Source organism: Schistosoma haematobium, chromosome 3 (assembly GCF_000699445.3).
Source record: "Schistosoma haematobium chromosome 3, whole genome shotgun sequence".
In the NCBI taxonomy this organism is placed as follows: Eukaryota; Metazoa; Platyhelminthes; class Trematoda; order Strigeidida; family Schistosomatidae; genus Schistosoma; species Schistosoma haematobium.
Genome location: NC_067198.1, coordinates 11,490,856 through 11,516,526, shown reverse-complemented (window position 1 = coordinate 11,516,526; position 25,671 = coordinate 11,490,856).

The following is a 25,671-nucleotide window of genomic DNA, read 5'->3' as shown; positions in this document are numbered from 1 at the left end:
CGATATAATAGATTGATTTAATTTGTAAGTATAAACCGTCGGATTCCAATTCAATGATCTAAATTTATTGTCCTTGAACGTTTATTTGAGTTCGATTGCTGACAAGATCATAAGTTTACATTATATTTACGAAACAACTCTTGAACTCTTCTAGAAAACAACCATATAGAAATTAAACGAATTACCATCAGAATTTTAAATTTAAAAAAAACAACTCGATCTACCACCAACAATCTTACTTACGCCTGTTACTCCTAATGAAGTATAGGCCGCCGACCAGCATTCTCCAACACACTCTGTCCTGGGCCTTCCTTTCTAATTCCATCCAATTCTTGTTCATTTTTTCTCGTGTCTATCTCCATTTCCCGGCGTAATGTGTTCTTTAGTATTCCTCTTTTCCTTTGGCCCTGAGGATTCCATGGGAGGGCTTGCCTTGTAACGCAGTTGGGTGCTTTCCTCAATGTGTGTCTTATCCACTACAACAATCTACAAATGAGTGAACTTTATTTTATGACAGAACAAAATAAATTATTGTGTTCTAGAAGAATTCCTGTCTAAATTTGAACAAATAGCTTCAAAGTTGGAATCGAATTAATGAAATACATTAAAAAGGAAATGATTTCTGTAAAACTCTCAGCTTTCACTCGAAAGGAAAATAACCCAAAAAATCAAACATTATCGAATATAAATAGGTTTGCAAAATATCTGTGTGCTAAGCTACTATTTGTGAAACTAACTAATTTCATTCACGATCATAGCCTAAGGCCACATATCTGGTGTGTGGTTTATGTCACATATGATTTACACAGATACATATTTCTATTTCTCTTGCAACAACTTTCACTATATCTATATTTACATTCGTACTTTAAAAAGTTCCGTATCTCTATAGATTACACCATTCGTTCGTCTTAGGTAGATTACCACTGGAAACCAGAAAATATTGAACATTTATTACATCCAAGCGTGGGATTCTTTATTAGTGGTCATCCACGGCCCCACCACAAATCAAACCCAAGGCCTTCGGTTTCACGTGGCAACCATTTAACTTCTAAACCACTGAGTCAGCGATCAATAATGTATATGTCTAAATCCAACTGATTTTTGATGTTTTTCAATCATTAATCGGCTGTAGTAGACAATTTAACATTATCAACTAAGACAAAACAACTGTCACGTATTTCCTCTTTTTCACTGATCATCTAACTGAGATCACTGTATGATGTTATTTATGAAAATTCAATAGCTTTCATAAACTTTCCGTGCCAAAAATTTCAAATTCAACATGTTAATATAATTGAACAATGGTGTAATACACAGCTATTTTGTAAATCAGTTGGTATTTATTAATTTTTGATATTTTGAATTATTTCCCACAAAGAGGTTCACATTAGATTCTTGTGTGAATTATTAAAATAATGTTAATTTCACAGATTGAAATCATGAGTCAATTGAAGCTAGACCACCATGGAAAACGTGGAAGTACTGGACATCCGTTTCGTCTTAGTATGGGACGACTCAGCAGTGCGCATCCACGATCCCGCACTCCGTGAGATTCGAATCCAGGACCTATCAATCTCGGGCCAGGCGCTTAACCAATCAGACCACTGAGCAGGCATCCAACAGTGTTAATGTCTAACTTCAACCAATCCACGAAGTTGCGCCATCGCACACCACTGTCTTGAGTAAGCTGATATCTCACAACAGACCTGGTTGAACTCCACTGGTAACGGCTTTTTACTAGAACTGCAAGAGTATTTCTTGAAGTCAGTCACTAGTGAGCAGATGATTATTATCAGAAGGGGTTTTGTGGAGATTTTAGAAATTTCACAGATTGAAATCATGAGTCAATTGAAGCTAGACCACCATGGAAAACGTGGAAGTACTGGACAACCGTTTCGTCCTATTATGGGACTACTCAGCAGTGCGCATCCACGATCCCGCACCCCGCGAGATTCGAATCTAGGACCCGTCAGTCTCGTACCAAGCGCTTAACCAATTAGACCACTGACTCGGCATCCAATGGTGTTAATTTCAATCATGAATATATTTACAAATATAATATTCATTATAAACTGCGATGTGTATTAAATTCATTGACTCAATAGTCTAAAGGTTAAGCGTTTACGTACAAAATCGAAAATCCTGAGTTCGATTCTTTTGTGCGGGTTCACAGATGTTCACTGCCAAAGATTCTCATACTAGAACGAAACGGTTATTCAGTGCTTCCAGGGTTCGAATAGTTGTCTAACATTGATCGGTTCATGATTTCAATGTAACTCATTAAACTCAAATCATATATATATAAGGAATGCCTAAGTGCTCCTTATCTAAGAAACTTTTTAAAAATACAAAAAAATAGCCAGAGATACGGTTACACTCATAAGGTTTATTATCATCATTACTATTTTGTATACTTATTGACAAAAAATATGAACAGTTGTTTAATGATATCTAGTTATTTTTTTCTCAGTTCAATATATTTATTCATCAATCTATCCTTACTACCCTACCCCCTCCATTCACCCAACTAAAATTCATTCCAATCCAATTGTACTGGAAAGTGGTAGTTATCGTTTAAGAAGAGGGAATATAACAAAGAAAAAATTTGTTTCATAAATTAGGTGATTAATCTATACCCCACACCTATCCTTGTTGTTCACCCAATTTTCCTCTGGCACGTGTTCTTTCGTTTTTTATAGATTGTTTTTACATATCTTAAATAATATAGGTATTTTTGTTAAAATGGTGAATGATTCTTTATTCGTCCATACAACACTTACTAATCTTTAACTTTATTATTATTATTATTTGAATTCAGTCTGACAATGAACAAATAAATGAATAAATGAAAACAGCTGGTTAGTAACATGCAAACTTGTTTTTCTTTCAATAAAATAAAGTCGGTTTGTGCAATCGAAAATTGTATCTTCTCTCTTTCTCTTTCTCTTTCTCTCTCTCTCTCTCCCTCTTTCTCACTGATGTAAATTATTCGTATTAATGAAAATTAAAGTGTGTGTGTGAGAGAGAGAGGGATAAAGAGAGAAAGAGAGAGAGAAAGGGAGAGTATTAGTAATTTATTTCGAGAGAAGAAATTAATTAAACACATTTTTTTGTGTACAGTAAATAGTTTAAAATTAACAGACATATATAGAAACATGAGAAAGATGGACAAGAATTGGATGGAACTAGAAAAGAAGGCCCAGGATAGAGTGGGTTGGAGAATGCTGGTCGGCGGCCTATGCTCCATTAAGAGTAACAGGCCTAAGTAAGTAAGTAATATAGAAACAGTTTTAACCTGAATTCCGTAATTTTTTTTCTTCAGTATACTATGAAAAATACTTGATTATCATTATCAATATGCAGATAAAAAAAATGATACTTGGAACAAATTCTTTGATTTGAATGTATATACAAAATAATCTAATCCAGACAAAACTTACCTTTATTATCTCAGTTAGTCATTTTTCCGTATAATACACTTTAAAATTTCGAGGCCAGTTCTATTTTATTTTTGTGCTAGATGATGATCATTCTAAATTCCAGATTATCGGAAGATATTTCTAACACGAAATGAAACTTGTGCAAACTAGGTAAAGTGAATGATTAATGTTAATAACTCTTCTGACTAAACGCTTAAATAGGTTTCCTAAACTCTTCTAATAACTTCAGGTTAAATCTACATGACAACTTGGACACGAGAGAAAAGGAGCGAAATATAGAAAAAGAACCCCACTTTACTCCAAGGTTAGTTCATGTACTGAAAATTGAGGGTATTTATAGCATTTCAGATGGTCTTAGACTTCTGGAATGTTTTGGAACTCTACTAAACATAGTAACAGGATAGATAATCATCCAATTAGAAATGTGACACATGACTCTTCACTTTCTAGATATTTCTGCGAAACCTCTATTCAATGATGATTGGATAAAATATTTCTCAGTGTTTTAAGGGCCCCTCTGAGTCTTGTTTTTTTTTTGAGGAATATTCTAGGTCTCCTCAATAAATGCACAATAGTTCAACAGTAATCTTTCACAACCAATCGAGGAAAATCGTTCGAAACTCTGGAAAAGTATAATACCTCAACAAATCGAAATTTTAATAAAAAAAAACTTAGAAGAAGCAAATACAAATTTCAGACATAAAGAGAATTTCAAACCAATAATAAAAGTAACCAATCAGATAATAGGTCAGTTGGGTAATACAATTAAGAACAATGTTACTAAAGCTTTCTTTGAATATCAGAAGTATTATTTATTTACAAAAACAAATAAAATAAACAGTCTGAGGTCCAGTATTCCATTTAATACAGTGTTTTGTTTTAAATTATATAGTGAATATAATTATGTAGGACGCAATAATTTCAATGTCATGGTGTCATATTTCAAGGTTGAAAGATAGGCACACAAAATAGTTATACCAATCTTTATGATGTTTCCATTTAAGTTATTTAAGTATTAAACATTGAGACATATTTCAATAGTTGAGATCATGAGTCAATTGAAGCTAGACCACCATGGAAAACCTAGGAGGATTGAATGACAATTTCGTACTATTGTGGGACTCCTCAGAAGTGCGCATCCACGACCCCGTCCCGCAAGATTCAAACCCAGGATCTATCGATTTCGCGCGCGAGCGCTTAACCACTACACCAATGAGCTGGCCGGCATCCAACGGTGCTAATGTCTAACTTCAACCAATCCACAAAATTGAGCGACACATCCACCGTTGTCATTACTGAATTACTATCTCACAACTGACCCGGTTGAACTCCACTGGTCACTGCTTCTCACTAGAACTCCAGGATATACATCTGATAGATCTTGGGTTTGAATATCTCGAGGCGAGATCGTGGATGCCCACTGCTGATGAGTCCCACAATAGAACGAAACGACCAGTGCTTCCAGGTTTTCTATGGTGGTCTAGCTTCAATTGACTCATGATCTCAACTATTGAAATTACTACAATCTCCACAAACCTTCTTCCGATATATATAATCGTTTAGACTTGGCCGTATAAACTGTCTTTCTTACTCTCAGTCTTCTTTTCGAGTAGTCAGAATCGTGTACACCACTTGTCATAACAATCATCCATTTCGACCAAACTTTTTTGTGTAAAATAAATTTAGATGACTATTTTTAGAGATGATAAAAAATGATTATCTTAATTAGAGAAATTAATTCATAAAATTAATTCATAGATAACTGATTTTAATTTGTGATATGGAGAGCCAATCAGAAGTAGCCTAATGAGAAGGTCAATCGATAGCAATCAGAAGTGACCTAAAGGAATGTGCATTTCATTGGCTAATTAATGGATCGATTTCGTAAGGATTAGAGTGGTATATATATATATATGAATGAGTATTCGTACAATTTATTCGGTAGTCCAACACACTTTATCGATCACTTTTGTGTTTTCACTCAAGTAGTCAGTTGGGTGTTAGCGCGTAGCACGTCATTTACCAATATCAGATTTTGTACATCTCCTGTTACAACAGTTTGTGCCTTGAATTTGAACATAATTAAATTTCAAAAAAAAAAAGTAGTTCTATGTCCAATCGAATTATTATTACAAGATACCTGCAACTGGAACTACATTCGATTGTTAAAAAGTAAATGCAATTAATATTTAGTTTACATATCATAAGTTTACTACTACTGTGAAATGTTAAAAATTATTACTCGAGCGTTCCTTAATAAGAATAAAGCCATTTCTAATAGGAGATAATTTCCAGTTGGATGTATCAATCTGAAATTATAGCTAAAAATTGGAAAAAACCAATTCCACAAGATCCATTGTTTTATTCTTTTATACGGTAAAATCTTTAACTACATCGTTGTTCCATGTTTTGTCATCATCATGTTAGCAGACAAGTTGCTTGACTCAGTCCATCAACGGTTATCCAGACTTTAAACCGTCTATCATAAAGCATCAGAAACTGTACATTTTCAATTTTTTCACCATCCAAAGAGGTCAATGTTCGTCGTGGGTTTGTATCATCCTTACAGATTCTACATACGTTAATTAAAGGCTTGATACTTCGGAATAAAATGGACTATTCTAATTAATTACATCATCTCCATCAGAATTCTTTAATTTTCTTCAAATTTCTTGAGATTATTTTGTAAATCTAATGACAACTCATCAAGTACTTACTGGACAGCTCATCTGAAACAAAGCTGTTGCCATATCCAAGCAGAAACTGTTTATTTTATCTTCATACAATGCAAAAAAACATTAGTGTAAAGATAAACTTATCTGTTACTAAGATTACTTTTATACTGATCATTTAGGCTAAACAATATTTGCTAGTATGATTTACCAAGTAAAACTATCTGTCCTTATTTTGTTCATTAAACTCCACACGGTCGAGAATTTCATCAGTCTTAACTTCCTGCTTTACCAACCTATAGAAGTTAAGACTAAGCTTCATATGAAGAAAAAAATTTATTATTTATTGTTCCTTAACCTTTACCTGTTTCTTTTCTAGTAGAAATCAATTAACATCAGTCTAAATTAACCCCAACTGATCTTCCAAATAAAAACAGTAAGATGGATAATGAAATCAAATTATTTAATATTAAAACAGTCTATTCATAATATATCATTTCACATAGATTGAATCAGTTACACTACAATTTGCAATAATTTATAACATTGACTATGAATACTATTAGATGATATTAGTCAATAGTAAACGTCATTAGTTGAGATCATGAGTCAATTGATGCTAGACTATCATGGAAAACCTGGAAGCACTAGATGACTGCTTCGTCCTATTGAGGGATTCCTCAGAAGTGAGCGTCCACGATACCGCCTTGCGAGATTTGAACCTAGGACCTATCGATTTTGAGCGCGAACGCTTAACTTCTAAACCACTGAAATTACTATAATATTTACAAAATCCCCTTCTGATAATAATAACAAATATGTCGGTTTTGATGAAGCTGTCTAGCTCAGAGAACATAACTTCATCAAAATCATCCACCTGATCTACAAATCTTCTCCAACATCTCAAATATGTCGGTATTTGTTAAATGATCAAAAGTTTAACCGACAATACATTTCTTTAACATTTTTAGAATAATCCATCTAGCTTCTATGAATTTTTACTTATTTAACATCTATTCTCTTCTCAACATGATTGACAGAAGAAGCAGTTTTATACATTTAAATTTATATCATATTCAGTGAAATAGCAATAATTGGTGACCAATAGTGATTCAAAGTCAACTGTGAGAGAACTATTTACAGATCAATCAATTTGTTCATTTAAGTATTGAAAGGAGTTGCTAACAACCGAAACATTGATAATATCATATTATAGTCGAGTATATGAAACAAGCAAAATAAAAACAAACAATATTACGAATTTTTTACATTTCTGTTTATTATGAGAATGGGGACTTGTGGATATTGTAGTGATTTAAAAAGTTGAATTCATGAGTTGATAAAAGATAGACCACTATAAAAAACCTGGAAGCACTGGACGGCCGTTTCTTCCTATTATGGGACTCTTTATCAGTGCGAATCCGTGATCCCGCACCAAATGGACTCAAACCTAGCACCTACGGTCTCGCGCGAACACTTAACCCTTAAAGCATTGAGTCGGTGTTCAACGGTGTTAATGTCTTACTTCAACCAATTCACGAAATTGCGCCACCTTTCACCATTGACTTTAGTGAGTTACTATCCCACAACAGACACGGTTGAACTCCATTGGTTACGGCTTCTCCCTAGAACTTCAGGAAATACCTTTGGAAGCCAGTCACCAATGAGCACATGATGATTACTATCGGAAACGGGGTTTTGTGGAGAATGTAGTGATTTTTAATAGTTGAATTCATGAGTCGATTAGAGCTACGGTTCGAATCCTGTGAGCGGGATCATGAATGTGCACTGCTGAGGAGTTCTATACTAGGGTGAAACGGTCGTCCAATGCTTCCAGGTTTTCCATGGTGGTCTAGCTTTAATCGACTCATGAATTCAACTATTAAAAATGTCTGTTTTTGTTTTTTTCTCTATCAAAGAAAACGATGTTTTTCTTCTAGAGTTTTCGCTTCTTTCAAATGTCAATTTGAAAATCTGTGACGAATACTACTGATAAATTAGGCTAATTTCCATAAAACCCATTAGAATACGCTATAATTGTTAGCGCAATGGTGACTTGTTCCCAGATGGTCTTTAATTTCTTGTGAGAAGCTGTAGATTATGAGCTTCAGATATACTACGAGTGATACAGTTTTCACAAATAGGATTGGCTGATTGTTGTGTTATACCGCAAACTGACTAAAACTGAAAATGTCCCACTGGACGTCAACCCAATGGTTTTGATCGCTAAGGGCCTGGAGTTTGGTTTTTTATCGGGTCTTAGGTAAATTAGTGATAAGAAATCATATGCCACGACGAAACAGGTATTTAGTTCTTCCTGATTTTGATGATTGTCTAACTAGTACTATTTCGTAAGTAAACTACACGATTCAGTAATCTTCACAAACCCTTTATACAAACATATCATAATTTATATAACAGTACCTAAAATTAGATGAACACTTGAACCATTGACATGATTTCGGAAAGTATTTATTAAGGCAGTAAAATCTAAGCGATACAATTTATTCTATTTTTATACTTCGCTTATAGCTAAACCCAGGATCAAAGTATCCACTCTCAATTAGTTCATATAACAATGGAGAGATTGGTCTAATACAACCCTGAATACCAACACCATGAATATGTGAAATTTAACAAATAAATAAACAATGCCATATAATGATTATAAATTATTCTTTAAATGTTAAACTCAGTTTAAAAATGTCATTATAATGTCTTTAACAAATGAATAACACTTGAATACACGAAAATAATTTCAAAATGTATTAGTGTATTAGTGTTAGAATTAATTAGAGATTATTAAATTTCGTAGTTTACATTACAAACTAACCGTAGTTCGATAACCACTGAAAAATAGGAGGCACTAGACATCTGTTTCCTCCTAATATAGGACACCTCATCAGTGTGCATTCAAGACTTCATTGGGAGTCAAACCCCAGATTTCCACGTTTCAGTGTGAATATTCAACCTTTAGATCACTGAGCAGATATTTAATGATTTGCGTTTTTAACTTCAATCAATCCCCTGTATTACTCAGCTATTCATTGCTCAATCATTACTCAACCATCAGATTACCATTTGTTTCATCTTAATTTGGAATTCCACAACGATGTATGATCACAACTCATTGAAATGTACTGAAAACTTAAAATGATTATGTTTTGTACATAATCTAACATTATATCATTAATCAATCACATAGAAGTAATCGAATAATCAGCATTATCAACATAAATTCATTTAATAAAATCTGGTTACCATGATTTTTCTATTTCAGCAGTGGGCATCCACGAGGAGTTCCATACCAGGACGAAACGGCCGTTCAGTGCTTCCAGGTTTTCCATGGTGGTCTAGCTTCAATTGACTTATGATTTCAACTTGTAAAATTTCTAAAAATCTCCACAAAACCCATTCTGATCATAAAACTTGAAAGTTTTTTACAATTATGATGGTTACCTTTTTCATTTATTACAATTATGAACTCAAAATTTGAAGAATTCCCATATTGTAAATTTAGAACAACATAGATACAAGCGAACAATATTGTTTTCGATTAGATCCTCATCAGGCTTTACTCTAATATACAGTAATGTTTATATGTATATACGAAATTATTAAGCTAATCAAGGTAGTTTATGAGTCAGTGATAACAATGAAAAAGATTACATAATAAGTGAAAAGTACAAATTGATAGTATGATGATAGGTGTACTAGTTTTGATAAGGAGTCCCATACTAGGACGAAACGGCCATCCAGTGCTTCCAGGTTTTCCATGGTGGTCTAGCTTCAATTGACTCATGATTTCAACCTGTGAAATAAAGGCTTAAATCAATTCACTTGGTATTGTTTTACTTGAATCTTCTCATTGATGTTTAGGACTGAAATTGATCAGTTTCTTATTAGCACATTTGCATCCAGCGCGAATGGCTTCAATATTGCATTAATTTACAAGCATTATAAGCAAAGATAAGCAATGAAACTGATCAATTTCAGTCCTAAACATCAATGGGAAGATTCAAGTAAAACACAACAAGTGAATTTAAACTTCATCCCATTACACAAACAAGTGGTTATCAGGAATTAGTAGCTAAGTGGATAACACCATGGCATTTGAAGCGAACGGTACTAGGTTCGAGTCCCAGAGTGAACATCGACTCTGTAACGCAAGTACATCCAGCTGGCGAGTCCCTAAAAGGACGAACCGCGGGTCAAACTGGATTTCACTGCTAGCCACTATCCATGATTGCTTACAAATAGCTTTTGATTTAAGGTTATATCGAGACAATCCGCCCAGGATGCACATATGCCAATGAGAGACTGATCAATTTCAGTCCTAAACATCAATGAGAAAATTCAAGTAGAACAATACCAAGTGAATTGATTATCCTCTATTATTCTTATCAAAACTAGTACACCTATCATCATACTATCAGTTTGTTATATTCATATATACGTATAAATATTACTGTATATTAGAGTAAAGTCTGATGAGGATCTAATCGAAAACAATATTGTTCGCTTATATCTATGTTGTTCTAAATTATGAACTCATTAATTTAGACCATTGAAGTTTATATATATATATATATAATATCATTTCATGATCATTTACATAGTTTGTTTTAATCGGAAGTAATTTGCTACTTTTTTTAAAGTTATATTTGATTAATTCAATGATAATTAATGTGTCTCAGTGATTTTATTCTTTCAAACAAGACAATTATGAAGTTTCAATAAAAGGATATTGAATTTACTTGTCAAGTACGTACAGATACAAAATAATCAATACAAGAATTTTAAAACAAATTTTTTTTCGAGGGGGGGGGTGGAAGAATCAAAGTTAGTGACCAGTGAGCAAACTCATATCATTCTACAAAAAATGGTGACTAAAAGATGTAACCAAAATAATAATAAAAATAATAAAACATATATGATATTATATAGAAAATAAAATGAGTTATTCATGCATATTGTCCGTCTAAGTAAACTGACTCATTTATACTTTAATTCATTCAGTTGAATATAAAAAATAAAACTTTTTTTGGAAGGGAAAGATGAGATGTAAATGCAATCAAACATAAGCCAATTGATAAGTATATGCTATTGGCTATGATTTTCTAGGGAGGGACACGTTATTGGCTTAAAAAGTGGACTTATTTTCTAAAGGATATATATATATATATAGATTTATAAGTGTAGGTTTATATTCGATTCGAATCTTTTTAACAAAACTTCCTTCTCACTCTTGTTTTTTTTTTACTTACGAAGCTGGTTGAGTTTAAGTATGAGAAGCTTTTATATCAATGGAAGAATTGAAAGACAAACATGAATACAAACTATCATTAAAATAACATGATTTTATTACTTATATTGATTAATGTACACAGTCGTAGACACGAATTTGATTGGGAAAATGCTAAAAATTTTGTTTAAGGATATCTAGAGAATATCGGAAGATTTTTGGAAGTATGATATTTGTGTCAATCTGCAATCAAAAGGTATATCAAAACAGGCTCTGTTTATCAACCTATACAGAGAAGGTTAACTAATCTAATGATCAAAGATCAAGAGAATTCTACACTCAACGTATGTAAAGCGAATAGATATGGATAACTTTAAAAACTTGAAATGAAATCTTTATTAAAAATTACACTCTTAAATCCAATATTCATCCAATGAATGAATGAAAAAAAGAATGATTAAAAGCATTGAATACAATATAGTTTTTAAATTTGGGGAGCTCTGCAGTTAACCTCAAACCTTTAAATTTATCATATTTCAGTTAATATCAGATGGGTTTTGTGGATATTATAGTAATTTCAATGGTTATGATCATGAGTCAGTTGAAGCTAGACCACCATGGAAAACCTGGAAGCGCTGGACGGCCGTTTCGTCCTATTGTGGGACTCTTCAGCAGTGGACATCCACGACCTCACCCCCCTGCGAGATTCGAGCATATGTTGATTAATATCAAATAGGTTTTGTGGATACTATAGTAATTTCAATGGTTAAGATCATGATTCCAGTGCTTCCAGGTTTCCCATGGTGGTCTAGCTTCAACTGACTCATGGTCTTAACCATTGATATTTTAATTACACACTATCGATTATATTATAAGATCATTTTAATAGTTGAATTCATGAGTCCATCTACACTAGACTACCATTGAAAACCCTTCGCGAAATCGAAAGTTTTGAGTTTGAGTCCTTCTAGTGGAAGATCATAGATGCACACTGTTGAGGATTCCTATAATAGGACGAAACGATCGTCCAGTAGCATCTAAGTTTTTAATATTGATGATCTAGTGTAGATCAACTCACAAACTCAACTATGTAAATGACTACAATCTCAACACATTCCCATTCTGATAATAGTTATAAGATAATCTTTAAAAGATAAGAACTTATTATTAAGGAATGATCTATAAAAATGTTAATCTCATTAAACCAAACAGAGCAATTCTTCGCAACTTGTTATTCGATATCAGTGAGGATGGTGTAGTGAGTGAGGTTAATTGAACAGTACGAAAATTCTGAGCACCACCACCCGTCACGCTACCGACTGGTTGTGAGCAGAGAGCGTTGGAGGTGCCAGGGGTCGAATCCGGGACACCACGTATGTGAAGCGAGAGCTCTACCACTGAGCCACACCCCCGATATATTCTTTACTTTGTTTTCTTCTTCAAATACATTTCATTTAATGATTTATATGAAATTATTTCACATTGAAGAAATTATAGTTTGATCGCATGTTTAAAGAAGACCAAGTTTATTGTTAAAATAAAAATGACTTAATCAGATAAATTTGGGTTTAATAAGATTTATATAAACCACCATGCATTCATCCATCCATCCATACATACATACGTACGTACGTATACTCACAATAGCATAATATTTGTCAATTTTAGAAAGAAACATCAAGATTCTTTGAAAGATTTATTTTAGTGATTTATGTAGTTATGATTAATTTGAAGATAGTTGAAAGGATCCATTTATATTTATAATAGAGAAATTATTGAAAACTAGGCAGTAATTTACAAAGAGAGAAAATGTGTATGTATGTTGGTTAATATGAGATATATGAGAATGTTCTAATTCTCTCTATTGGTATTAGATAATGTCTACTCTTGAAAAGGTATACAAATCTTATATGAAGTATCATGAAAAAAATAACATATTAAGTTTGGATTATGTCAGTAAAAGTGTAAGAGATGAGAGTATGAGGTTTATTGAAGAATATTGAAATTTCATAATGTAAGATCCATTCTGAATGTTTTGTGTGTGGGTGTGTGAAAATCCCTCCATGTATACGCTTGCAGTTTGTTCCTATTGATTCCTTTAGTTGTACATTTTGTTAGGCTTTTTTGATTCCATTTGAGTTGTTAATATTTGTATTTTATTATAGTTTTTATTTTTCTTATGCCTTCACTAAGTTTCCGTGTTTCTTCCTGAACTGCATTTATGTTGTGTTACTTGATACTTAGTCCTGGTGGCTGCCATATCGGTTTGTTCCTCCTTTTGATTGCGTTGCTTGTATTGAATGGAATTGTGCATTTTTGATTGTGAATTGAGGCACTCTTCCAGAATTGGAAACACTCTATGTTATAAAGCAACCAAATATTATCTTTTGAACGAATCTGTGCGTGGTCTATCCAGACAGGATAAAATAGCATTTATTTGTTGTGATTGGTAATTTCCTTGCACCCTTTATCAACTTCCCTATTTATTGTAATTTAGATTTGATTAATTGAACAATTATTGGTTGGATAGCTGGGTGGTCATATTTGTTTAGGTAACGATGTACATTTAAATTTATGATGAATATTAGAAACGTCATTTTACCCAATTACTTTGTTTTGACTTCAACCGGGCAAAGGCGCGTATCTAACCCACCTAAACAACTATTCTTCAGTCCAAACATTAGTTTAAATCTTACACATAAGACTTATCTACATAAGTCTGTTATCCCTCCCAGTGGAGTGTAGATCGTCGGTTGACAATCTCGAAATAAATCTATCTTGGACTCTTTTTCCAAATTGTTTCCAATTATTATTTGTTCCTTTGATTTCTACTACCCATTCCCGGTGTTATGTGGTTGTTGATCTTCAATTTTGCCTTTTTCCTTCAGGAGTCAAAGTTATAGCTTGCCTCCTGATGCAATTTGATGATTTCCATAATGTGTGACCTATCCACCTCCAACGTCTTTTTCTGATTTCCTCCTCAGTTGGAAGATACTTTGCTCTCTGATACAGATTGTTGCTGATGGTATTCGGTCAATGCATATGGGCTGTCATGTGTAGACACCTGTTTATAAATACTTGATGGCTGTAGTAGTTCACCAAGTTTCAGCTATTTACAATAGAAGTGTCTTGGTGCTTGTGTTGAAAATTCTTACCTAGGTTTTGTTTGACAGTTGTTCAAGGTTGCATATGTTCGTTAATTTTGAAAATGCTTTTCTTGCTTTGACAATCCATGCCTTCACATCTTTACTCTGCTTTTTTATCGATGACGGTGCCCAGGTTGTTAAATAAAATTGTTCACCTCCTAAAAACTGAGTATGAGTCCCTATATAACCAGTAATTGTTTCACTCTTAATGGAATTAGGTAAGAACAAATTTACTTATTACTAGGACATTCATCGTGGTTTTTCCACCTCCATCTTACTTTAGATGAATAAATTTTAACGTTTTGATAACAAATGAGTGATTAAATCACATTCAATAATACTTTTTAAGGAAAAATAATGGTATTGATATAAGTATCGTTTATAGATGAGTATGAGGGCCAGTCAGTCAGCTACAACTTAGGGTCAGGTACATACATGCATGGGTTCAAGTCGCCATACCTCATTAGCACAACAAAATGAACACCAAATTCATAGAAGTAGTTACTTCACTGGTAGTAATATATAAAAGAAAATTTGCATATGGAGATATAATAGAGGAAGAAAGAATTAGTTCGTAGACAGAAAGATATAAGGCGATTTTAATCTCACAGTTAAAGGGAAGACAGAGAGTGTATACACCTACGTCATTTTGATCGATTCTGAGCCATGTCACCAAGAGTCTCCAATCATTGGTTACGATAGTCACGTGGACCCCAATCAAGTAGTCTGCATCTACCGACATGGCACAGACCAGAAATTGTTGACTTCAGAAACTGATGCCACGTTTTGGTTTGGCCGCCTCTGACTTTTTTCCAACCGTCTCCAACACTTGTCAGCATTGCGCGTCGTGGTAATCGGTGGCCCATCCATCTCAGATGGTGAAGGTTCACAACCTCATCAAGTGATTTACCATCATTCCCTAATACCCTGCGTCTAACCTCACTGTTACTTACCCGGTGATCCCAGCAGACGCCAGCAATATTTCTAAGGCATCTGTGGCCAAATACTGGTAGCTTACGAGTATCTTCTACTCTTAATGGGCACATTTCGCAGTTGTACAGTAGGATGGAACGAACTGCCGCACAATATACTCGTCTTTTATTGATAGACGGATATCTCGCCTTCGATATAAGTGATGTAAGTCGGCAAAACCCTAACGAGCTTTCAGAATCCGTACAAAGATTTCGTTAGACACTAACCCATTAGGGCTGATCAAACTTCCAAGATAAGTGAAGTTGTCAACACATTCGACTACTTCACTACTTATTTTTTACTTCAGGTATTGTTATAGATCAATCCTGAAGTAACCAATTTGCATTTTGAAGGACTTCTTAAAATGACCTTAAGGTCATTATTGTTACAGAACTAATCAAATCTGTCAGAATTTAATGGTTTCAAAAAACTATCCAAGCCAATCCTATTAATTTTCCATTCTTAACATTATGAAAATATCATGAAGTAATAATCATTAATCTGAATAGGAATTCATTCATTCTGTTAATTTCTCTCCTCTTTTTCTTCTTCTTTATGTTGTATCCCGATAAGAATAATGAATAGTAATTTTTGGGATCCATTTATGGATCAATATTATGAGTACATTTTTATCGTATAATTGTTATGTAACTAAACTATTCATATTCATGTGCCTCTTATTATGAGCTTTATTTTGACCTATGAACTATTATTATACGATTTACCATTCATGAATTATTCCCTATCTGTTAATCGCTAACTCCCTCATTCACAGCCACATTTGGCTAGTTCTTGTAGAAATGTTGTTTCATACTTTATTGGTACGTTGTGGTCTGTTTGTTTGGTACATAAACTTAGTATTTTTGAAATATAATGATTCATATCTCAGAGGCTGAGATTTGCGTTCTGGACTCAACTGGCTGGGTTAGACAGGGAAGCGGTGCCAATCAGAAATCTAAGCCGTTCTTACGTGTTTACGCGTCTTTGGTCCGATCGATAATACGCTTCGCTCTAATCTGCAGTCCACAAGACTCAACACTTTACTTATCTCTATCATAGAGATAAATAGGATCATTGAAAAATTAACGATTGGTTACAAAAAAATTTTTTTTTTAAATTTTATTTATCAATTTACTATAAAAATTATTCAAGTGAATTATTATCGGCAAAATATTGTCGTTATTAAACTGATCTAATGTATTCATGTGTTAAATATTATTATCTAACTTAGCGCTCCCGCTTTATCCATATTCTTCTGATATTAAAATGAGTTTTTATTATAAACGATGTAAATGAATAACAAAAAAAACTGACACTTGATACATTTAACACTGCCATCTTTTCTTTTTCTTTTCTTTTCTTTTTTTCTTTTTTTGGTACTTTCATCATGATAAAATGGGTTTTTCTTCTGTAACAATTTGAAACGTTTTATTCCTTTTTGCAAAAAAAGTTTTTGTGTTAAATATTTATAATGTGATTAAACATAAAAGTCATATTATTGTACAAGCTAGTAGTTATTAGAACTCGGTAACTAACTAAGTAGATAGGGAGATTGTGTTTGAGACAATAGGTACTAGGTTTGAGTTCTGAAGTGAACATCAACTCTGGGAGGCAGATATATTCAGTCTAAAAGTATCAAATAGGATATAACAACTGTACTGGATTTCACTGTTAGTCATTATCCATCTTTGATTACAAAAGTCATTTATTTTTAGATACAAAAGTAGGTATTCTCAATGATGATTAACTTGTTTCTATTATCAAACTTTTATTATAATTTTAAAACAATTAGCCTCCTTTGATAAATTGAAACAGTGTAATAGAAAGATGATGATTACTAGAATTATGTAATAGATTTGTGCAGTATATTTTGAACAGTCTGATCACACATAATATACTTGTTAAGAACATTAATATTTATATAAATAAAATATAAAGTCAACTAGACAAATTAGAAGATAATGGTAAAGTACACAATGTGAAAACAACGCTGCATAATAAATCAGTATTACCATAGTAGGTCAAGGATGAGAACAAATTCTTTCGGTGCGTATAAAGAGAAACCTACAAACAATTCGAATTTATTATGATTTATTAAAAAAAATTATAATTTATTAATGATATAGTAATTATTATGTATTCTGTTTTAATCCCCTCTCTCTTACATCATCAGTCTTTATAAATGACCAGCTGAATTTAAATCATTGGAATTAAAGTGAGGCTGTTACGTTCAGTATTTATTGGTTATTATTATTGCTGTTAGTAGTAGTAGTGGTAGTAGTAGTAGTAGTAGTAGGAGGAGGAGGAGGAGGAGGAGGAAGAAGAAGAAGAAGAAGAAGAAGAGGAGAGAGCAGACATGAAAAAGAAAAATAGCAACTTTAAAGGATTGTCGAGAACAGAGTTTGATGGAGAATCCTGGTGGGCGGTCAATACTCCTTCACGAGAGATAACAGGCGTAAGTAAGTAAATAGTGAATGAAAACATTCCAATTTTTTCGTTACTTTTAGTTTAATGTCTGAAATTTAGACGGCCGGATTTTTAAGAACATTACACACTAAATGATCATATTTCTTTAGTATAATCACAAACGCAATATTTTTCTATGTAAATACAAATGAATAAAAAGTAATTTCGGTTGATTAAAATCAAACAAAACAATCAAACAAGGAAGTATATTTTTTGATTGAGATCATGAACCGATTGATGTTAGACCACTGTTGGAAACCTGGAAGCACTGGACAGCCATTTCGTTCTATTGTGGGACTCCTCAGCAGTGCGCATCCATGATCCCGCTCACGGGATTCGAACCACGGACCTTCAGTCTCGCGTGCGAGCGCTTAACCTACTACATCACTGAGCCGGCAACCAATGGTGTCAGTGTCTAACGAAACGGCCGTCCAGTGCTTCCGGGTCTCCAATAGTGGTCTAACATCAATCGGTTCATGATCTCAATCAAAAACTTAATAATCTCCACAACCCCTATACCGAAAATTATCAAAGACATTAGTTGAAGTAGTAGAATTAATAATTGCATCACCGGTGATAGAAAAGATTAGGCGTGGTTTGGTGCGAAAAGAAATAGTGGATTAATGGGATAAAAAAATTATACAACGATTTCCAAACTCACGACATAAGGAAAGACGAACACTGAATAGATGTGGAACACTGTTGTCTATGCTGAGTTGTGTTCCCGACAGTCGCCAACCATTTATTGCGGTAATTGCACGAACCCTAGCCAAGTAGTATATATCTATTAACATAGCTTAGTCCAACACTCAATGAATCAATGGGCTAATATCACATTTTGATTTTGTCAAGAGGAAATTGACAAAGCGTGCAGTTTATTTGAATAATGATTTTCGCGAAAAGTTACACTTGAGAAGCATACTTCAGTCAATATCAAAGAACGAAGCGAATGAAATAGGATCACAATAGTGTTCAAGATGAAGATAAAAATTAGATTCAGTCGAATCAAAGCGATTGATCTCAGGTCTTATCTTCTAAGATCTACAATTATAAATTACAACTAGTATGCAAGAATATAATCTAAATATTTTCACCTACTGATGTAGGACAGACTAGCTGTTTATAATATTATGAATGATCAAGGTAATCCTCAAAGTGTTCGGTATTTGTTAAGTGTTACTCCCGGAGATTTCCATCGCTTTTTCACTTGTTCAGTGGAGTTTAATAATCATAAAAGATATCATTTCAAGCTACATTTTCGTTGAGTTGCGCCACACTGGATATATCCATGAGAAACATTTGAGAATAATCTTCAGACACGTGAAATAGCTAAAATTATACTAATACTCGGTGCTCACTATCTAAATGAACGGGAAAACGATCGAAAGCGATGGGAATAACACTCTCTCACACACACAGTGAATATTGAAACCTTTGTGGATAAGTTCATCTGTTATCAACTGATACTATAACTGATGACCTGATCATTTTCTTTGGACTAGTATGATATTATTAAACCAGTTAGCTGGAATGAATATACTCCAAACTTTATCAATTAGATATACCCATTAAAGTAAGCATCATAACTTAAAATGAGTATATTTAATGTTATCAGATGAGATCTTTTAATTTTCCCAAAATCCATAGAAAAAGTATAATCTGACAAAGATAAATCTCAATGGTTAAGATCATGAGTCAGTTGAAGCTAGACCACCATGGAAAACCTGGAAGCACAGGACAGCCGTTTCGTCCTATTGAAGAACTCCCAGCAGTGCGCATCCACGACCTCTCCCCCTGCAAGATTCGAACCCAGGACCTACTGGTTTCGCGCGCGAGCACTTAACCACTGCGCACTGCTGTGGAGTTCCACAATAGGATGAAACAGCCATCCAGTGCTTCCAGGTTTTCCATGGTGGTCTAGCTTCAACTGACTCCCGATCTTAACTGTTGAAATTACTATAATATCCACAAAACCCATCTGATATTAAAGGTAAATCTATTCATACTCTCTAATATAAATTACCAATAACTGAAAAGTTGTATTACATAAAGCCTCATCTAATTAATGACTAACTGTTTCACATAAATAAGGATTAATAACTGTAAAATACGTTCTATACTCAAACTCCATAACTGAGTAGTTCTTTTATAAATACATAAAAAAGATAATGAAATATGTGATGAAAATAACTCAGACGACAGATATTTTCATTAAAAATCTATATTCATCTCCTGAAAAACAAACATGTAAAATAATCAATACAGGATCTTATAATATTTTTATTCATTTATTAAAGCATTCATGATTGTTGATGAGTTTCAGTAAGCTTGACAAAATTATTGTTTATGCAACAGGATATATCTTTATTTCTTATAAACGTATATACCATCATATTATTTCAGTTATCTATTTTTTGGGGAGATTATTTGAATTGTCTGGATTATAAATACCTCCATATTTGAGGGGAATTATGGAATAAAATGAACAGGTTCAATGCAACTAGACGATTTGGACTTCTCAGATCACCTAGCTCTTCTATCTTATACACACCAACAAATCCAGTTCAAAATCAACAGTGTGGCAGCAACCACTTCATCAGAAGGCCCCAACATACACAAGGGAAAACCAAGATTCTCAATACAACACGAAAAACACCAGCACAATCACATTTGACGGAGATACTCTGGAAGAAGTGGAAACTCTCACGTACCCAGTCAACATCATCAATGATCAAGGAGGGTCCGATGCAGACGTATAGGAATGGATCGGTATAGCAAAGACAACATTCCTATAATTGAAAAACATGTTCAACTAAAAACAATTATCAACCAACATCAAAGTCACAATTTTCAATATGAACGTCGAGACACTTCTACTATATGGAACTGAAACATACAGAATTACTACAACCATCATCAAAAGAGTACAAATATTTATCAACAATAATCTACTGAAGATACTCATTGTCTGTTGACCGGATATAATTAGCAACAGCCTGTCATTGGAGAGGACAAAGCAGCTTCAAGTTGAAGAGGTAATAAGGAAAAGACGCTGGAGATACATTGAGGACATAAATTAAGAAAATCATCAAACTGTATCATGAGACAAGCTTTAACTTTGAATGCTGAATGGAAGAGGAAACGTGGGAGGTGAAATAACACACTGTGTTGTGAATCGGAAGCAGACATGAAAAGGATGAATATCAACTGGGAATAACTTGAAGGGATTGCTCATGACATAGTTGGATTGAGAATACTGGTGGACAACCTATGCTACCCTACGAGGTATAACAGGAGTAAGTAAGTTTATGAAGATAGTTGAATTTTCATAGTTTATAACGTTAACTGATTTTGCTTGAGCATCTATTGAAAACCAAGATGAAGTGGATAACGATTTCATCCTAGTATTAGTGTGATACATTTACCCATGTTAGGTAATAGAAGATGATTGAGCATTATTGCAAATTAACTGAAGTGAAACTTGTACACTATTAGATAATTGTTCTGTGGTCTAAAAGTCATACTCTCTCATATGAACTTGAAGTTCTTTAATTTAGTCCTCATTAGGATCATTCATCTGGACTATTGAACAGTCTCATATTAGAACGAAACAACTGCTTTCAATGGTTATTTAACTAAAATCAATCCGTAATTTTAACTATAAAATAATATGTTTCTTTCTTTTAAAAAAAATAATGATTTATTTAGCGTAGTAACAAACAAACAAACTAAAGAAAAATATTTTTTATTAAGGCCTTAAATAGTTGATTTAGAATGTCATATACATTAGATAAAGAATAATAATTATGATAAACGGTTGCATATCATGATATAAAGAAATATTCAAATTCGAATGATTTATAATCAAAGAGAATATGAAAATAAGTCAGTTATAGGGTAAGAGATCATTAATAAAATAGGTGTAGCTTAGAAACACTGGATGTTAACAGCATTGGATAGGAGAGGTTAAGATTAAAAGAATTTTTTTTGTAATCTCATTTATACAGAAATATTTTCTACATGATTTCGTTAAATAATATTATTCTGTTTGTTGATTATTATTATTATTATTACTATTATTGAATACACTTTTTTTGATTGAGACCATTAACCGATTGACGTTAGACCACCGTTGAAAACCTAGTTTCGTGAGAGAATTCTCGGAGCTCTAGTGAGAAGCCATGACCAGTGGAGCTAATCCGTGTCGGATAGAGACAGGTGTCTACCTCAGTACAATGAAAGAGGGTCGCGCAATTTCGTGTATTGGTTGTTGTTAGACACTATCACCATTGGATTCCGGCTCAATGGTCTAGTAGGTTAAGCGTTCGCGCGCGAGACTAAAAGCCCTTGGTTCGAATTCCGCGAGCGGGATCGTGAATGCGCACTGCTGAGGAGTCACTTAATAGGACTAAACGGCTGTCTATTGCTTCCAGGTCTCTAATGGTGGTCTAACATCAATCGGTTCATGATCTCAATCAAAAACTTAATAATCTCCACAATCCCTATAATGGTGAATATACTTTGTTGTCTTTTTTATTTAATTTCAATCTCCGTTTACTGTTTGATTAATAAATGGTTGAAATTATTTTGATATTGTGCACTCTTATCTTTCATTTTATAGGTTCCTTCCTTTTATTATTTTTTCTTTGTCTTTACGTCAAAGATCTTTTTTGTTGTTGTTGTCCCTTGTCTTTTAATATTGCTCTGTCGAATTTCTTCCACCACTTTGATTTTCTCTTCATAAGGTTTTTTTTTGGTTTCCCGAGAGAAGAAACAGATTTTCTCTCTATCTTCAAATAATCAGTCTTAATTTGAATTGTCTTTTTTTGTTGCTTGATTTTTCTTCCTGTGATTATCAATGTTTAACTTTAATCATTGACTATTGTAGTTCTTTGTTTGCTCTATTCTTCATCTGTTTCAGTCAATTTTCCAAATGCTTTTATATATTTAAACAAAGTGGTTTAGTCAAGACTTGTTTATAATTTCATGATTTTGTAATCTAATGTAGGTGCGTGCTACTGTGTACTGGTTACCAACTCACTGAACACATCAAACATGCCAATGGAACCTTACACAAATTTAAGCAAAGAACGGGAAAGTTTGCTTTTGGATGCAAATGTAAATCTAGAGAGGCTGAAAATGAAGTAAACTAGATATCTACATATTTTATTGAACACATTCCAAAGAATACTTATCTCAATGGAAAAAAAGGATAGTTTACTCAGTTCGACTAAATTCAATGTGATGAGCATAGAACACGATTCAGATAAGAATAAGTGTATTCGAAATGGTAAGTAACTCTATCCTATTCAGATTCTTGGAGGTGATATCATCTAGGAAGTTAAAAATCTGCCTGTATGATTCAAAAAAATATATCCTTGTTAGATTTTCAAGTGAATTCATCATAGAAATGAACAGTGTGAAGAATGTAATCCTCGTTTTTCATTTGATTGGGAATACAGTTTGATGAACTCAGGGTACAATATTTTTTTAGTTCATTTCCGTCTATTCTTAGCATCCATTCGCTATAATATTATGTAATGAAATACCTTTCCCAGTATTCCACAAGTTACCACTTTATCAAAAGAAACCTTGTCAAAATTTCACTGTTCTTTAATGGATAGTTCATCGTCTTGATTTTTAAGGTCACTAATATTTTAAACTAGTTTTGGCTTATTCGATGCTCCTGTTTTAAACTGTTCCTTTCATAATAGCAGGACGCTGAATATATGAAAGACTCGCTTGTGAAATATATATTTATCACTATAGGGTTGCGGAGATGGTTGAGTTTAGATTTATATCATGAATGGATCGATGTTGGAACGCCGTTGAAAACCTAGAAGCACGGGACGACCGTTTCTTCCTAGTATGGGAATTCCCATTTGTGTGCATCCGCAATCCCATACGCAGGACTCGAACCCAAGACCTTCGGCCTCGTGCGTGAACGCCTAACCGTGTGCGGGATCGTGGACGCTCACTATTAATCTAAAATATATATTTGTTGAAGTCTCAACAAATAAAGTTAAATGATGTTGAGAGTCCCTCAAGAAAGTATTCAGAAGCTAGGAAAAGTCGGGAAATCAGCTTAGAAATCTAGGTACATCCAGATGGTGAGTCCTAAATAGAACGAAACGCGCGTCTTGGATTCCACCACTAGCCACTATCCATCTTTCCTTATAATGCTTGTGAATTAAGACAATATCGAGGCAATACACCCAGTATGTACATATTCCAATAAAACAATGATCAATTGCAGTCGTAAACATCCATGGGAAGATTCAAGTAAAACAATACCAAGTGACATTAAAATATTTTACTCAGAACATAACTAGATTTAAACGATTAATATAATAAAATGAGAACAAAAAAATAAGTAGGTTCAACGGTCTTTTAACCAAACTACGATTTGGAGCGAAAATATGGTAATTTGAATAATAAGATTATTTCAATAATTACATTGTGACTTATGCAAATTAGTTCATTTTAAAAACCGTTCTGTTGTTTATATATCTGATTATCTAATAAAGATATATGTTTTCAAATACAGATCAATTAGATTTATTAGAAATCAATATCGTATACTTAGTGAGTTTATCATTATTTATAAGTGATCAAGATATATCGTGCCTTCAATCATGATATAATCTACCGAATCAAATTATTAAAACTGTATCAGTGATTTGTAGTATAGTTGAGTAATTTCACGTCATTTATCTTGTAGCGACGTCATTTCATATATCATGAGCCCCTTATTACAGAATAGATGAAATTTGACTAATACTGGAATTCAGGATGTGCGTTTCGTTCTATTTAGGACTTGTCAGCTGGATGTACCTGTGTCTCAGAGTCGATTTTCATTCCGGGACTCGAACTCAGTATCCTTCGGTTCAAACGCCCAACGAGATATTCACTTAGCTACTGAGTTCAGATAGACACTCACTTGTACAACGAGCAGGGTTTTTAATTCATTTCGAAGTGGATTGAATTATTTCGTTGTTGGATTGCATTTGAAGTGAATGGTTATGGTTTCGAATCCCAATGTGAACATCAACTCTTAGATGCAGGTACATCCAGCTTATGAACCCTGAAAATACCAAGCGCACATGCTGGATTCCACTGATAACTACATGTCATCTCTTCTATACAAACTTGTGACATAATGGCTTTATCGAGGTAATTCACACACACACGATTCGCATTTTCTAACTGAGACTAATCAAATTTCAGCCAAAATTATCAACAACTAGATGATTCAAACCATCACAAATTGAATTATAAATATTTTATTGTTAATTGTGTAGTTTTAGGCTTTGGTTGTCGGCGCTATAGACTGATTGTGAATTTCCTACACTTTTCATTCAAGATTTATGCCTCACATTATCATTTCAAATTTGATCTGCTGCTTTAGTGTACTTGAAATACAACCATTGAAAAAATGCACTTCACATTAGACCTTTTGACATCTTGTCGTCAATCGTAGTTGAATACAAAAACGGATTTAATGTAGGAAGATTAATGAGTTTAATCAAGATCTCACTCACTGAATATTAGACTATACTCAGTAAACTATCTTACAGTCGAATGCAAAAACATAATCCAAGTATAAAATCAGAGTGATTGTACAATCAGTTTATCATGTATAAAGTAATTTAGATAGATTTTTTTCTAAATAAATTCATTCAATTGATAGATATTTAGGACGATACTGTTAACCACCGTTCAAAGTT